General features: G+C 30.9%; 1 protein-coding gene across 1 annotated transcript in view; it reads left to right on the forward strand.

Moving 5' to 3' along the window:
* The first annotated feature begins 457 nt into the window (after nucleotides 1-457).
* The window catches only part of Rph (Rabphilin), a 197,309-nt gene continuing 181,831 nt past the window's right edge, over nucleotides 458-15,935 (forward strand). Inside the window, exon 1 of the mRNA XM_075361688.1 lies at nucleotides 458-581. The gene's annotated coding sequence lies outside the window, so the exon portion shown is untranslated. The remainder of the gene's footprint in view (nucleotides 582-15,935) is intronic.

The raw sequence follows: 15,935 nt of genomic DNA on the forward strand, positions 1-15,935 counted from the left end.
CGATTTACTGAATTTTAATTATATTTATTAGATTGTTTTTATTATTATTATAAAATATAGCGCACATTTTTAGGATCGCTTCAATTTATAATTTTTAGTATTATAATCGCATTTTTTTCTATATTTCATGCGCTTATCACACTATAGAATATTTTCAGTAATAAACGATGAATAAACACGATTGTTACGATGAGTTGAGCCCTAATTATGATTTGGAGTGTAACTTTATATTCAATGAAGAGCGTGTCGAGGGGGTGGACGGCCGTATCTCAGTAACAGTAATTCTATTGCCGTGAGTCGAACGGACAAGTCAGATATCGACCCGGTTTTGAAATTCTGTAACGTTGACGTAGATAAGCGAGTAGAAGGGCGTCAAAGCGGGTTGGTTCTGCGCATATATTTTGCGCACGGCGATCCCCCTCTTAAATCCGTTATGTACCTCCTATCTCTATGTTATATACGCCATGGGAAGCAACAGGCTGTTCTTGTGATCGGCGTGTATACATACATCGTCGTATCAACGCAGACGTTTCGGCCAAAACGTGACAAATAAGAGACGAAGTTGTCGTGTACTTTTACATGTAAGTAATACGTAAAGTTAAATTATTATAAAATAAACGAGCGTGCATGTATTGTTAATCCCTTATAATTAAGATTATAGGTTAGACAGGTTTTTCTTATCTCACCCACAGTATAACACTATGCTGATAACTAACTGACAGCAGTTATTCATTAGATGTAACTTCCGTACGCATTCGCTTGACATCTGTCATGTTCCTTTCATTACTTTCTGTTTTATCTCGTTCAATAGAGTGTAAAATGTGTTACAGTAACGATAAGCTCTAAACATAAAACACATATATTTTGTGAAAACGTCAAACGTATCGGTTTTAATCTAATATGCGACGACTAATTTAAAAAAAAAAAATTGTTTAAGTCGCTAAATACTTGCGTTAAAATATTACGAAATAAATTTACTAATGTTCTATTTACTCGTTAATTACACCCAACATAATAAATTATTATTTTAGTAGAGATAAGGAAAAAATAAAAACAACTAAGCTACCTATGCACATGTACAAGGGAATAAATTTAACGGTAATAATGTTATGATGTAACTAATAAATTAAATTATATTTAATTTACTAGTTATATTTAATAGTTTAATTAAAGTATTAAATATAATATACTGTCTGTTTAAATCCGTATGGTGACAAATAAAATTATTTTTCCATCTGTTTAACAAAAACTTTAACTGAACGCTTCTCCTAGATACATGTTAATAAAATTATTTACCATACGCGCGACTTGCTACAAATGGACAATTTTCTTGTTTTCAGGTAGTACTCGATATATTTTTTTTAATTTAGAAATTGTGAAGCATGATTTCTAATGAAAGGTGTTTGTGTAGTATACTTTACCAATACACATACAAAATTAATATATTTGGAGTCTCACTAGCTGCAAACGAAGAGGCTTTAAAGAGTTTGTATTTTCTATTTATTACATTGTGAAAATGTTTATGGTGTTTCTCAATATCATTAGCACGATTTGTAATTTTGGAAATGGTAAATGATTTTACATTTTTTGGAAGCGTTTTAAAAATCTTTGAGTAACAATTGAAACCCTTCACGGACTTATCTTTTTTAATTTATTGTTTTTTTTTCTTTTAGGTAGCGAATTTTTTAAATGGCAGTTTTAAATTCTGTCTTGACGTGTTATGTTATGATTTATATTAAGGATGGGGAAAAATTATCTTGAACGTTTTTCTTTCATTTCTTGTACTGCGCTTGAAAAAAATGATTTGTAAAATATCTTGTACATTGCAAAATTCACCGAATACTCTGTACTTGGTTACTGTTTTATGTTTTTGCATATCATCGGACATGGATTATTAGAGTCAATGTACAAGTATAAATAAAATACGAAAATAAAAAGTTCCTCTACGTACAGTGCATTCTAGTTTAGTTGTGCTAAAAGTAGGTTTAATGTTTTTATAAATTATTAAAATTTGTTGTTTCTAATACATATAGATAATAAGTTATATATGTAGACATAGTTAGTAATACATATTTTAGTAATATATTATTGATATATATATAGTTTTTATTTATCGTTAATATCTTGCTGGTTAAATGCGACTGGCTGAAATGTATTAGCCGGTCACATTAAAATTTTAATTGCTTTCATTATATATGTATATTTCTTTTTTTTGCGGAAACATATTTTAATGGACGGTGTAAAGGTGCATAGAAAAAGTTTTTGAGAAGTGGCTCTACGCACCACCGTAGTATAAAGTAAAAGATCCCATTTGTCAAGTAATAGCGCATTAAAATACAGTCAGCTTTAGAATTCCCTCAATAAATTGTTATGATTTCTCTATATTACACGTACGGGTTGTCCGTCCATGGTATCAGCACTAACCTGCTTTTATTTCTTAAATTAAATAAAATTAACTTAAATCAGGAATTTTAAGTACGTTTTTAACCTGCCCATTGTTTTTACGTAGTAATAATTTTCTTATATCACTTTAGTTAAAAGTATAGTTTTCCTTCATAAATAAATATCGTAAAAGGAGGAAGACTCTCACATATACTGTGGAAATTTAATTAAAAATATCCAATAACTCTGTTGTTGGATATTTCACGATTTATGATTTAAAAGATAATAATATACTTGTAATATTGCAGATGCAATATTACAAGTATAGATGACTATTGTATAAGAGGGAAATGTTGCGAGTCAGAAGAAAAAAAAACTATATAGTTTGTCTTAGAAGAAGGAAAATGAAGGGCGCAGAATCAACCTGTAAACTGTTAACCTTTTTTAGCTAAGATTCCTTTATGCCTTAAAATCTCTATTTTAATCTTTTTTTTTATAATTAAATTTTTCGAGTTTTAATTTTTCATTAAAAATTTCCGATTCTAATTTTCCCTAGTTTTATAAAATGGTCTTAAAGTGCGTTAATATTGTATAAGAAAGTATGTATTAGTATTTATTAACTATGTATAAGTAAGTTTTATAAAATGATCTTAAAATGCGTTAATATTGAATGAAAAAATTTGTGTAAGTATGCCTTTAGCATAAATCAGGATCATAAAATATAAATTGTGTCTAAGGTAATAATTTTTAAGGATAGATTAATTTGGAAAGTCTACGAAAATTCTGTTTAAAAACCGATGATTTTTGGTATAAGTATGATTCTAGTGAACCAGCTACCAGAAAACTGTGAAATGTTATGTATGTATTACTAATTTTGCACAAAAGTTACTTGAAGTATTAAACATGTATCTACATTTATGCGATTGGTGTAACAAGAATGTTTCTTTCTCACTATCCGGGCTGACGTAAAAACGTCGCATTACGAGAAACTTTTGTATTGTAATTTTTGTTATTGTAACGTGGATGATATGTAAATATACCAAATTTCTTTCTTTCCTGTTTTCTTAGCTCTAGAGCTATGCTGCAAGAATAAAAGTATGGTAATCAGTCAAAAAATTGAATATGGTTTTTTTGAATTTCTCAACGTTTCGTGACCCGGGAATCCCAAAAATAAAAAAACAAAAATTAGTGGGGTAATGTTCGTACGTACGTATATGTACGTGTATGTACGTGTGTTGGCGAGTTTGAAGCTTAATAACATTTGACTGGCTAACCCGATTATGATGAAATTTTCTAGCTGCACAGACTCGTGTATACAGGAAAATTTGTTGATAAAATTTTTGAGTTAATATCTCCAGTGAGTGTGGGGGGGGGGGTTGTTTGGGGATTTATTTTTAAAAAAATTTGAATACATAACTCCGCTTTATATAAAGCTCAGTTCATGGGAGCATTCTTATCTTACCATTCTCAAAGAAAAAAAATTTCCCCAAAATTCCTCCCCCAAAAATCGAAAAAAAGCTCTTTTTATTTATCGTATGTTTTTTAACCTAATTTTTCTTATGTCTTCTTAGGCATAGTAGTAGTGCAAGCGATCCCCAAGAAAATAATTTGGGGTGCAATACAGAGGGTGGAGGAGCCATTTAAAGTTTAAAGGTATCATTTTTTTTTCAAAACCTTTTTGGTTTATTTAAACCTTTAATGTTATTTAAAGTTTGTTATTTAAACTTAAAAAGTTAAACAATAAAAAATGAGCTGATAAATACAATATAGGAGCTTAAAATGCTAACTATACGTTGAAAAATGCAAAAACTCCTTTAATTAAAATTTATAAATTTTTCAAAAATGGTGGGTGACAGAAAGATTCTGAGTTCATATTCGTTTTCAACATCAAAACAAATTAAAATCATGTATCACATGTTAGGAAGCAAAAATTATGTTTATCAATGTAATAGCATTACGATCATAATTCACCCCTTACTAACAAAAAAGAAATCTTCGGAAACTCTTTATTGGTTGTACCTTTTTTAGTCCCGTTCGTCAACATAATAAATATTTAAAAAAATTTTAAAAATCTCGAAAGTTGATTTTGGAAGTTGGAAAGAAAAAACAAGGATATCGATTTCTGGAATTTTTAAAACTTTCTTGCTTTAAACATATAATGATAATTTTACAATAAAACTTAATAATAAATTACCTACATAAAAAAAGGAGATCTTTGGTATCTCTTTTCATGTATAATTATTTTTCAACTGTGTAATAATAAGTTACCAATGCCAGAAGGGTACTGCAACTTTGTTGTCAACTTTTTTTATTAAAGATTTTGATACAGTTTATACGATTGCAGATATTGACATGAAGGAATTCATACTGATTGGCGCATGCCACAGGTGTTATGCTATCTTCACCTGTATCGGATTTCTGTACAGTTTTATGTAATATATGATTTAATTCTGTAGATTTAAGGTTAGGGTTATTTATTTTCTTATGTAATATAGGATCAGAAATTAGTTCTAGGCCGCCTTGCATAGTGATAGATTTTGTTAGGAAAAAATTTTGGATCAATTTAATTTTAGATGTCTATTCACAAATTTAACTTTTCTTTTTTTTTAAGGTAAATATGAAGAGGTATATAATAATCATACTGTTACAGTTTTCCTTAAATCGTGTATTTTCTTTTGCATTTCCTTAAAAAAACACACAACTTTTAAAACAAAAATATATTTAAGTAACCATGCGTGCGGTGAGATAACTTTTTCCCGTTTAGCCTCCGGGAATTACCGTTAGGTATTACTTCAGAGGATGAATGAAGATGATATGTATGAGTGTAAATGAAGTGTAGTCTCGGGTCAACCGTTTCTGAGATGTGTGGTTAATTGAAAGCCCACCACCAAAGAACACCGGTATCCACGATCTAGTATTCAAATCCGTATAAAAGTAACTGCCTTTACTAGGATTTGAACTTTGAAACTCTCGAAATCAAAATATGCTGATTTTGCGAAGACGCGTTCACCAATAAATCAACCCGGTGGGTCGGTGAGATAACTGTCGATGTTTTGGTTTACGTTATTTTAAGTTCTTTAAGCTTCTAAGAGAATTTCCCTTTGAAGCTTTAAAGCATCAAGATACTTTATGATAAGATTAATAGAAAAGATTGAACTTTTTTTTAATCATCGTTACAATAAGATAATTTATAAAATAACTGAGTAAATGTTTTTATTAAATTCGTAATTTTAAGGGTATTTAAATAAGAAAAATAAAACACGTTAGTTAATATAGTAGATCTGATTTTGCGCCCCTAGGGGACGTTCTTTATTCGTTAGATAAATAAGTATAATTTAAATTTAGAAATAAAGTATTTTTTTGTTAAATATTTGCAACCGGTATTATTTATTAATTGTTTTCCACTTAATTTTTTATTGGGGTGTGATGTAATTTTATGATAATATTAATTATATTAATATTAGTTGTATTATTTTGCCCTTTTCCCTTTTGTTGGCTCCGAAAAATTAATTTTACCTGTCGTTTAATTTGATAATGTATTTTAAAAGTGCCCTATTGCTCTTTTCTCATAACCAATACAGAGTACACTTTCGAAACTGTTCTTTTTTCTAATAATAATAATAATTATATATATATATATATATACACACACACACACACACATATGTACAGAGCCAGCCCTAGAGTTTCTGCCGCCGTAGTCAAACCCAAATATACCGCCCCCTAAGTTAAAAAAAACTTAAAATTAAAAAAAAAAAAAACAGAATTATAAAAGAATTATGTTAACCAGAAAATTACATGTAATTGAATTAAGACACTAATACATTTTTACGGAAAATTGTTTTATTGAAAAAACAAAATTTACATTTTCAACGAGTTAACGACAACGAATTTACGAACTAAAACTAGTACCTACTATTTTCAGAAATAATTTAAATATACTTTTATAACAACAAACAAAACTAGTAATACTATTATTACTAATAATAGAAAATAATGTTTGTTTTAAATTAATACACACACACACACACACATATATATATATAGATAGAGAGAGATAGACACACACACACACACACAGTATGTTCGGAAAGTCGCTGTGCAGTATGAGTCATGTGGGCATTCTGTTCTTTCGGCGTTACGTTGGTTGGCCTTTGAGTTCGTTGGGCGTTGCTCAGTAATAAACCAAGACGCCAGTTGTTGAGTAGTGATTGAATGTGCTTCGTTTCGGTTTCGAGTTGTTTCGTTTATTGGAGTCAATACTAACGAAATGTTTCTTTCGGTAGTGGAATGCATTTTCCTTGTTGAACACTTGTTTGGTGAAGGTGACAAGTATACTGTTTTAGTGAAACACAAGTTTTCTAAAATGTTTCCAGATACTCCTGTTCCTCACCCCAATGCAGTTCGAACTTCTATCGAAACGTTTTGGGCAACAGGCTCTGTTGAAAACGCTGATCGGAGTGGAAGACCACCTAAACTGAACAAACCGAAGATGCTTGATATTTTGGATGCTATGGGCGAAATTCCATTAAAGTCAACGCGTAAGTTTGTACAGCAGCAATATATTGGACGTGCTACCACACATAAAACTGAAAGAAAAGGACTGGAACTCTTTCCCTACAAAATAATGACTGCTCAAGAACTGAAACCTACAATCATGCCAAAAGATTAAATTATTGTCAACGGTTTAAACGTTTTACTGACCAAAATTGTGTAGATATCCTCCACATTACGTTTTTTTTACAGATGAAGCGTGATTTCATCGGGGAGGGTATATTAATTCGCAAAATACACGACTGTGGTCGACAACTAACCCCCATGAATTACACAAAGCGAAAATTGGAGTCTGGGTCGGTGTGAGTGGAACGCGCATTGTGGGTCAATTCTTTTTTGAAAATACATTTAATAGTGATCGTTATTGTGCGGTTTTAACAAAACGTCATTAGTTTGTGAACTGAATTGGAAATCAATCACGGTTGGTTCCAACAAGATGGCGCCACAGTGCACACAGCTAACAGGTCAATGACTTTTACGAAATGTTTTTGGTGAACGAATTATTTAGAGGAGTTTGTGGCTTGCACGATCACCCCCATCTGACTTCCCGATTACTTTCAATGGGACGAAACGAAACAAGCAGTATATTGCCACAGACCACGCAAGATTGACGAACTAAAAACCTCAGTAACTGCATATGTACGAGACATTTCAGTACATCAGCTGGTTAAAGTGTTTGAAAACAAATTGAAACGTGTGCAGTGTTGTACTGATGTTGGGGGAGGTCATTTTCAACACCTTTTATTATCTATTCCAGTTATTGTAATCCGTTTCTATAAAATAATGAAATAAAAATACTAAGTAATAATTCAGAAGGTATCGTCATTATACTTCCATAACTCCAGTGCACAGCAACTTTCCGATCTTATTGTATAAAAATATGTCATGACTTATTCATAATCAACTCGCAGAAAAAAATACTAAAGATAAATTGATGAAAATCTGTATACACGCTCTTCTTGTGGTATAAGTACAGACTAAGAAAATCTTTTTTTTGTAATTCTGAATTTAAATGATTAAAATGGAGTAACATCGAAATTTATTATATATTGAATTTCTCGGTAACAAATGAAGATGTCAACTTGATTTTTGATGTGTCTAATCTTTATATGAATATCTAAAAACCACTTTCTAGAATTTTTGCTAATAAACCTTGAAAGAGGTGAAGAAAGGTAAAAACCATTTCGAACGATGATTACAGATTTTCCCATTTCCGATTACTTTAAACGAGATATTCACTCGATTTGGCTTATAAGTACTCTTCGGATAAACATTTAAAACCCGTTTTCGGGTTTTTTGAATTTTAATATCTTAAGGAGTAATGAAACGTAAATTGTTTTTTACATTTTTTCGTTTTATGATAACGCTATTGATTCAATCTCTATGAGATTTGACAACTTTGTAATGGTAATTTATGTTCGTAATACTGATTATGTATTTCGTGAGCGAAGCCGTGATGGAAAATCTAAAAACCAATTAGCGGGTCCTGTTATGATTAAACTGTTGCTCTGAAGAGATGTATAGTACACTGATACTTTTATAAATTGAACGGGGTTTAATCTTTATTTATCATTATTATGCTTACAAGCATGAGTTTAATGAACATAGGGGAGTCCAGGGAGCAGAGCCCCATGGCTAGATGGGAAGGGTGAGGGAAGCGCGTCAGGGCTTAAGTTGATGGTACATTTTAATTCGTTTTGCCAGTGAGAGATTTTCAAGCACTGTAAGAAATTCATTTTTAAAAGATTGTAGGTAATTTCTCCCCGTGACACGTTGTTCTACTATGAAAGGGGGTATTAATTGCTTGTTGATCGTGCCACACGAAACAATCACCGATAATCATTAATAGAAATTTGATTCAAGCATGTGGGTTTTCGTCAGATCACCGACGTGAATTCCGTGTGTTTTTGTGCCATTACGGGTAAAAGTAGCTTCGTCCGGATATAGTACAAACGGAATTAAGTGGTACTTATTATTAACCCATTCACAAAACTGCAGTCGTCTGAAATGGTCACCAAGTTGGAGGTGGTGAACTTTCTGAATACGATAAGGACGCAGTCCGTGAGCATATATTATCCTCCATACTGTACTTTGTGGAATGTTGAGCCGTTCAGAAATTCTTGGCGTGCTCGTTGTAGGACTAAGCTGTACCACCTAAAGAATCTTTTCCCTTTCGTCACCACGTATCGGCTGATGTTCAGATGAAACATTAACGCTGGAAAGTGTACAATTTTCACGAAGATTATTAAAAATTCTACAAAATACTTTACGATTTGGAACTACTCGTCCAGGATATCTACGTCGTTATTCTTACACCGCAGCTGGAGCACTTCCATCGCAAAAGCCATAAATACATACCAACATATTCTGTGCAAGTGCAGACGACTCGGCATTTTCAAAACAAAGAATTCAAAATGCAATTTCACATTTTTAATTTTAGATTAAAATTGGAAAATGAAAGTTTAGTTAAAAGTACAACACAAAAACACTACATAACTTGATTCTCAAAAAATAATTAAACGCAATGAAAATTATATCAAAAACAACTAAACCGCCTGACGTTTATTATTAACACGTAACCACAATTCTATGACGGCAATGAGTAAATTCAAATTAATTTCGAAGAATACAGTTAGTGTTGCAAACCTAACCTTTCAAAGGTCTAAATTTATTCTACTAAAAACAACTATTTTTAATTTGTTTTAAATTCATAACATTTTTTATATAAGTTTTGTTACTTTTTGTTTTTAATAAAAAAGGTTAATTTTTTTTGTTTTTGATAGACTTTTATCAAATAAATTTTCTTAGAATTAAATTCTCTACAAGATTTGATAATAAAATTTACGCATTTATTAGTCATTTAACAAGTTAATGCACTTCAAACGTAAACAAAACGTGTTTTTCATCACCGAATATTTCTGTTCTCGTTTGATATTATGAAAACTACGGGAGGTAAAGTTCTGAGACCTGTTTTATTCTATTTTTCAGGTCAAAAAACACGAGAAACTATCATGTTTACCCCTTATATAACGCCTTAAAAATTTCAGTATGAACACATTTGACTGAGGGACTGAAATCCGGACAAATTTTTCGCAAGCTGTAACTCAATATCAAAGGATTTTCGAACATACGTTTTTACGGCCTTTTTTCCTTATTTAAATTTCTAGAATCAGTTTCCAAATTATTTCCTTGTCCTCCTCAATCACTCTGCATACACAGTTTCACAAATATGAAGTACCTCATTTTAGTATTACGGGGTCATAATTTTTCTGTATATATTAATGTTGCATTTGTGGTAATATTTTATTTTATAATTAGGTATTAATAGTTGATCTTTTTAATAAAGATATCAAAATTGAAGATGGTAGAATTTCTAGTAGCTTTACTACAAATATAGTATCGGTCCAGTTGTAATCTATTTCTTCTTTTGATCCTCTATATAATGGTCCCAAGGAAGCTATAGCACTTGCTTTTGAAATCACACCGGTCTAGAGAATTATCAATTAAAACATCGTACGTGTAACAATTTCCCTTCGTTTTATTTACTTGTGAACTGCCGATGTGTGTAACAATTGTTTCTTCTGTCTGTTTTATTACAGACACATATGTTAGAAAACTATGTTATACTTAAGCTTTAGCATTGTAGGTGTAACTATGAAAAAAATCGGAATTAAAATAATTTATTGTCTCTTTTTAAGAACGGAATCGTGGGAAACACTTAGTATAAAAAAATTTTTAAGTTGATCTTAATTAATAAAAAATATCTGAAATTTAAAAAAGTAATAATGTACAAAATTTCTTTACTTAGTTGTACTTATGGCAATAAAAGTGGTAAAAACCTCTGTACCGCTTGATTTATACCCGTAGTTTACTGTTATGCAACAATTAAGTTCGTTTTATGCGTTTGATTTTTTCCATTTTCATCGGACCGAATTTTATTAACGGTTTGTGAGGACGTTAGGTTGAATTTTGCTTTTATATACAACGATAATTGGTCTTGCCGTTATGTAAAAAGCAAGAATTCAGATCGATACTGTTGTAAATCGTCCAGTAGTATTTCTTTTAGACAACCGTTGAAAAAAAAAATAGTATTTATGAAACGGCCTTTACAAATTTTGCCACGTTGACAGTATCAGTATTGTTATATTTTTCGAACCGATGATACGTGCTATACTGTTAAAATATGTATACTGCTTTATATTTAATAAATTGATTTTAATCAAACAAATTTTTCACAGACTAGTGGCCCATTGCTGTTGCTGATCCTCAGCGTTATTACAAAGTAATGTTGTACATTTAAAGAAATCGGCTAAAAAATGTATTCCATTTACAATACGTCTCACCACCAACCTCTATATTTTTCTCTTTCCTTCCTACCACAGGTAAAATGCGTGTTTAAAACCTATTTCTAGTTCGTCCAGGTGTTTGGACCGGATGGATGTATGGTCCTTCTATATGGATGGATCGGGCTGATTTTTTTTTATTCTGCTCGGAATGGCCCGCAGATATGTCATCAAGCATTGATAGACCTTTAAAGTGATTTTCCTGTGAATAATAACCTCGGAAAAGTTTTCATTTAAGTAATAAACGAGGATTTTTTTGAAAAAAGTCTCATAGGAGAACCAAAGTTTGGGGCCGATGACGCTTGATAACATGTCTGTGGGTCATTTTGAGCAGAATAAAAAAAATCAGCCTGTTCCGTCCAATAGAACGCCCACACGAAGTGGAAATATTTATTAAGCCCAATTTTTTAAATATCTACGATAATATCAACAATTTACTTTTTGAACGCTGCATAATAAAAGTTTAAGAATAATTAATAATCTGTATGTGTTTTGTTTACTATATTATTTAAAAGTTACGCAGTTATTTGAATATGTAACGTCAAGAATATCGTGCTAAATAAACGCAGTATGGTTGTTTAACGTGTAAAAATACTTTCTCTTGGTTTGCGCTCGGGCTAAATGAAGCCCTTTGCTGATTTGAAGATGTGTTAACATTTTCAATTAAAAATGTTTCCTTATCATTCATTGTTTCAATCAGATTGAATTATTTTAACATTTTCATTATCCCCCCCCCCCCCGTTGAATTTAACTATATTAAAGGGGAAAGTATGGTGATCATGTAAAAATGGGGTATCAGGTTTTTTGCAAATTTTTACGTTTCAGAATCCAACTAGTCGATCCAGACCAAAAAAACAAATTTTGTTAGTGCGTACTACGTGTGTTTTACTGCTTTTGGCCTTACATCACAGGATTAACTGAATCTATTTTCTTCAAATTTGGTTCAAATGTTTCTGTATATGGAGCATTGATCATTTTCATTTTTTCAAAATTTGTTAAGGGGTGGGGGATATCGAGAAAAACAAAGTTTGATATTCTTCAGAGGCTTTTCAGAAAAACTATTAAAAGTAAATTTGTTACCTACAATGCATACATAAATAATCAAAAAAATCTTTTCAAAGAATCAATCTCTAACTCTTAACATTTAAATACATGTTTTTTTGTTCTTTTACTCTATCTCCCTTTGGTTTAAATATTTTTCAAACATTTTATGAAAGTTTATACTTCATATATAGAGCTATCAAAAATTGTGTGCAATTTTTTTAATTATAGACCCCGGATCTGAAAAAGAGAAAAGTCTTTTGAAAAATCTCTTTTAAGCTTAAATTGTATAAGAATATCTTTAGAAAAATTTCTCGTAAAATTTATTCCCCATCACTAAAAAATTTATATTCTGTTTTTTTGATTGTTAACTCTTAATTTTTATTATCAAACTTTTTTATATTTTTTTAATCACTTAAAGGGCTATTAAAATTAAAATAGCTTTGACACCTGTATTGTGTTTCGGACCCAAAATGAGAAGCAATTTTTTCATTGCTCTCATAAAATGTGTACTTTATTTTTTCAATATTTTTTAAAAATCTTCTTTTAAATTAATTTCTTTTGCTAGGGATCACTTCTTTATAAATAATTTTTTCCTAAATTTTCCCCATAAGAGTAAGAAATCTTTTATTAGAAATTTAGGAATTTCGATGCTTAAATCTTATTTCGGTAATCATGATGACTAGCTGAGAAAGTCACTCCAGCTTTTTTATTTATAAGCTTTGTTTTCATCTAGTTTGTTCGAAAAAGAGTTAAAGTATAACCACTTAAGTTTACTTCAACATTAACCAAACCGATCGAGAGAAGAGCGCAAAAGATAGGAAAGTAGCTACGGCGGTGGGAAGAGTTGGGGTATATATTGTTAATACTTTATTGTTGTAGTATGTAAAGAAGGGAAACAAAATGAATACGGTTGAGTGGAGAAAAATGATACGGAGCATTTCATAGGATACCTGTCATATTCGAAAAAGTAACCTGTTATCGGGAATCGGTTATTATACGTTGATAAAATAAGTATCTTATTCTTTTTTTTAGATGTTTTATTTATGTCAATGTATTTTTAATTTTTATCACTTAACAGCTCGTCAGTCTAATTATTGGAGTATCAGTTTTGAAGAATCCTTCCTGTTTTTAAATTCTGTTTTTTTTTTCCATTACTTCAAAATATAATCAATTAATACGAAGTAAAAAGTAAAACACAATTTTTAGCGTATAAATGATGTAATTAGAAAATAAGTAAAATTGTCTTTTTTTTGGTAAAAAATAAAAATAAAAACATTTTATAAAATTGAATTTTATTAGAATAAATGTAATAATGCATTAACTGTAAATGGAAAATTTTGGGGTAAAGATAGAGGAATAAGATTTGTTTATTTTTCAATTCGTAGACCAAAATCATACGAAATCGTATGTGAATTGTTTGGACGATTAAAAAATAGGCGTTTTCCGAAGTTGATACTCCCTTTCGACTGTCAAAATCTCTGAAAGAAGGGGGTTATTTTTTAAGTAAGGTCCGTTTTTTAATACAAACAAAACCAGTAAAGATATTGTCAAAAACCTATTTTTATTTCACTCTTCACAATTTATACTACTTTTCTACACAGTTACCTTGTTTCTTTAAACATTTTTCATAGCGTTTAACTAAATTGTTTATGCCCGCATCGTAGAAATCAGCCGCCTGTAAAGACGACCGGTCTTCAACCGTTGTTTTCACTTCTTCATCGGCGTCAAACCGCGGACCGCCGAGAAAGCTAGCGGAACAGCTGGTAATCGCTCGGCGCATGGTCCGGGCTGTACGGTGGGTGGTCCATTTGCTTCCATCCAAAAGATCCGATTGGTGTTCTTCAGAAAGCAGCCTGGGAACCCATCGCGAGCACAGTTTTGTTGTAAACTGCAAGATTTCAGAAACGATTTTGTTAAACACTGACCTTGAAACTTGTGGGAATATCAGTGACAGCGGAAATCGTGAATCGCTGGTCATCACGAATTTTTGCGTCAACTTCGCGCACCAAATCATCTGTGATTAAAATCTTGATTTAGCAAAACTTTTAAATCGTCCAAATTCCTAAAACTCGTTTCTTTTTTCAGTGAAGATAGACGTGGAACTGTCCTATTATTCTTTTCACTGGATGTTCCCTTACCGGGAGAAATGAAAATCGTTAATTTGAACCCGCAACTCGACCCGAAGCTGAAGCATCATTCCTATAATTGTGCTTACACTCTACGAGAATGGCGTTAACATTATCTTTTTCACTATTATGTTTTTACTTCGACGAAATACTAAGAAACGAGTTTATAACAAACTTTAATACTTTTATCGTAACATAAGGGATAGTTTGTTTCGAACTGGAGTCTAATGAAATAAGATGTAAAAAATAAACAATTATAAAACCTTTCGGAGAGTAATAAAAAATTAGACTACAATCATGAATAATCCTTCCAGAAAACCATCATTATGACGGGGTGATTATTGAATACGCGCGACTGCATACCTAAATGCAGTGCAGTATTACTGAAAGAGCGTTTCCAATATAAATCCTTTGATCCATTACGCATGCATTACTGTGTTACCTGCCGTCGTGTTCTGTTTCTTTATCAAATGTTAAACATGGAGTTTTCTATACATCTGTTTGTAGTGTAATGGTGAGTCTGTTCAGATAGAAAGATTAGTCCTTTGTATAAAAGTTTAAATACAACGATGATTTCTTAAGAATGCAACAGATGTATTTTAAATAAAATAAATACGATACTATTAAAACTTCATTCCATTCGTTTCAATTTATAAATAAAATAGAGTCTGGAAAAAAGAAAATTAAAATATATAACTAAATCTTAAGAAATCGTCGTATTAAAAATTCTATACCTTTATATGTATTTTACTATTTCTTCTTATATTGCTATGCATATCCTTATATGTAGGGTATAGGTGTGTATATATATATATATATATATATATATATATATATATATATATATATATATTGTGTGTTCGCGGCTCGATCAGGATATTGAGAGGTTGACAATTTAAGAATGTTTATATAATTACAATTTATTAGTTTCGGAAGAAAAGTAAAATAAGATAAATCAATACTAATAAAAATAATGACAACAGTAATAATAATAATAATAATATACTACAATAATAAACAAATAATATTAATGATAGTAATCACAATTACAATAATAATAATAAACAATGATTACATGCAAAATAAAATTTAAAGCAGTCAGGATTTATTTACACGTAGTAAAAACCAGAATTCAGTTCAGTTGACAAAAGACATTATAATGACTGCTAATATTTACACCTATAACAAATGGTATTGTATTACCACGAAGAGAAAATAGTCTAAAGTTCTTTAACTGCAAATACAGCTTTCCTTTTTAACAAATAAAACTACCCTATAGTTTATAAATAAATTGAATACTTTATCCCTTTCACTAATTGTCTGACAGTAACTCACCAAACAGTTTCCTACATTCATCCACTGTACACACTGGATTGCTTGTGACGTTACCTTAATCGCGTCGAACTTGTACGCACTAGATATTCGCTCCTGCACCGACTCGCATAATAACTCCTTGCTTAAAACTCTTCGCGTAATACTCGCTTCA

This window comes from Lycorma delicatula, chromosome 4, assembly GCF_047948215.1.
Source record: "Lycorma delicatula isolate Av1 chromosome 4, ASM4794821v1, whole genome shotgun sequence".
NCBI lineage: Eukaryota > Metazoa > Arthropoda > Insecta > Hemiptera > Fulgoridae > Lycorma > Lycorma delicatula.